Raw genomic sequence first — 2,999 nt, forward strand, 5'->3', positions numbered from 1 at the left:
GGTTTAGATTTATTTTCAATAATCATGTGGAGCTAAATTCTCAACTAAGGTTGAGGATGAACCCTGTCGACGAAGAACGACAACACTTTTATAAGTCAATATTATTATGATTTTATGGGTTTTTAAAGTTTCAATTGTCTTGCTTTAATTTATTGAAATTACTTTTGGATATCTATTGTGATTCTCGGATACATGTGATGTTTTAGGAGAATTTCATATAATTGTTTGCTTGGATCTTTATTAAAATAAAATTGGATATCTATTTGTTTTTTGTCCGACGGATACAATTGATGATTTGGTTAAATCTGGATATCTTTTGTGATTTCATACAATGGATGGATACATTAGATCTTTTGATTGATTTGTGAAGCATATCAAGACATACATAGGTTTGTATTTGTGAGAACTTAAGATTTTATTGACGAACATGAATGTGTTGTTCCGAATTGGTGGGTGTGGATTCCACAACTTCAATATTTTTATCTTGTGATTATTTTTATTTTATTTAGTTTATGTTTGTTTATTTTCAAAAATAAAAAACCTTTTGGAACTAGGTTAAAGTAAGATTGATTATGATAGAAGTTTATTTATACGAATACAATTCCCTGTGGATTCGACCTCGCACTTGCTAAGGCTATATTGCAAACGACTCGTGCATTTGCAAGTACTTTAAAACTCACAACAATTTGCATTGTGGACTTTAATGAAATCCTGGAGCAAACAGAAAGTATGGCGCTGCCTTAAGAAGAGAAAGCCAGATGGATCAATTACGCATGATGCTTGAAGACTGCTATCTTAGTGATTTGGGGTATAAGGGGTCAAAATTTACATGGAACAATTGCTGCCAGGATGGGACCTTCACTAAGGAGCAACTTGATCGAGTTGTCGTTAACAGAGCCTAGTGTGAAGTGTATAAAAACTCGAAAGTACAAGTTCTAGCAATTAGGTCCTCGGATCACAAACCTTTGTTTTTGCGAACAGAAGATACAAATGAGACCCATATTTATTGTAAAAAAAACTTCAATTTAAGGCCAATTGGCTGATTGATGAAGATTGCTCTACGATTATCAAAGAGGCATGGGAAAGGGGATAAGGTGGTGGCTCAAGGATGCAAACAATGAGGCAAAATCTTGTCTAGTGTCAAACTATAACGCCCTGAGAATTAATTAAATGGTAATTAACTTATTAGTTTGTCTCCTAGCCTTATTTCACTCCGACCAAGAATCAGAGACCTCAACTCCTCAAAAACGGAGGATAGTATGCAGCGGAAAGTATTAAAATTCTATAAACATTAATCATCAAAACCAGAGCATTTACCAAGGAACATTAACGTAACTGAAAGCATACTATACACATCATCATTGCAAGGGATCTATGTTGTACCTTAATATGCAAGCATACATCAATCTCCAAAGTCTATAGTATAACTCAAAAGTACTAGTTACCGTGAGTATCCGCCTAAGCTTGCAGTAAGTCCTTAAGCATCTCTCGAGTCAAATCCTCCAAGATAACCGGATGCTTTGCGATATCAATCTTCTGCTAAACTATCTAATACAAGGCTAAGTTCGACGACTTAGTAAGTATAAATGCACATGACGTACTCGTCATTAAATGGTGAACTTAGTTGTTTATAAAACACATGCAACATTATGAGATAACAGTTTATCATGAATATGATATAGATATAATATAATATATGCATATGATATAGAGTAACATTAATAGTTCAACCATATGGTCTACCCGAGATATTACCCCTTCTCAGCAGGGGTTGACGTTGTCTCAAGGGACTTGTAGTACAACATCGGTGCCCCAGATATTGCATGGCTACCGTACATAACACTAGTAGCACGACCGAGTCTGACCTCGGGTGGTCCACACCGCTAACGATGTCCGTCCTATAGTGACCATCCATTGGGAATGGCTGCGTCTTGGTCACGAAACCATTTGATCTAAAGTCCACACACACATTTGACCATAAAGTTAACCTGTATAGAAAGCCCATGGCCGTTATACCGCACGTACCGGTGTACCATGTCATACGATGCAATTAATCTTATCAGTCTTTTACATGCATAATTTTACAAGCCTTATCATTATCTTATTAACCAACACAAGTTTTCGCAAAAGAGAGTTCACAGTAGTTCCAAAATGTATTTAATGAGAGTTGTAAAATATGCATGTTTGATATATATAAAATAGACGTGCAATGCAGGAAAAGTAACAACAAGCATCCATGTGAGTTTACACTCACCTGTGCCGTAAGGCTTCTTCATAAAATTCCCTTGAGGCTCCATAACCTCTAATACTGAGAAAAGACCTATTATCAGTTCTAACCCAACTAAAACAAACTTAGAACATCAAAACAGAGGCTATCGGACGACTGGATAAAGTGGTGTTCCCTAGAACACTCCTGACTGTACGTCCGGGCTCATGGCCATACGTCTGCTCAGAGAGTTTTAGGTAGAACCTCATTTGGTTCAACCATCCTCCTATCCTCCCCAAACTGGTTCTAAAGCTACCAAAAGGATATCTAGGACCTACTATCTCAAAACAACACCTCCATACAAAAAGGAAATAAGCCCAATGTTGTGTCAATTTATATTAACTCACAAGTGCACGACTCAATTGTAGTTAATGGATTGCAAGTGCGAGGTCGATCCCACAGAGAATTATATTTTTGAAAGAACAACTTATATCTAAACTAATTTTATCCTAACCTAGTCCCAAAAAAGCTTTAATTTTGAGTTTTGAAAATTAAAGGATAAACATAAACTAAATAAAATGAAACAAAAGATAAAGATTAAGGTTGTGAAATCCACACTCACCAAATCATTACAACACATCTCATGTTCATCAATATTATCCAAAGTTCTCACAATAAAATCTTAGGTATGTTTTACTTTTTCTTCAAAAGAATTAATCAAAATCATCCCATGTATCCATTCTTTCACAGAAATCACAAAAGAAATCCAATTTAATTTAAATCATCAAGTGTA

The sequence above is a fragment of the Corylus avellana genome, chromosome ca6, assembly GCF_901000735.1.
Source record: "Corylus avellana chromosome ca6, CavTom2PMs-1.0".
NCBI lineage: Eukaryota > Viridiplantae > Streptophyta > Magnoliopsida > Fagales > Betulaceae > Corylus > Corylus avellana.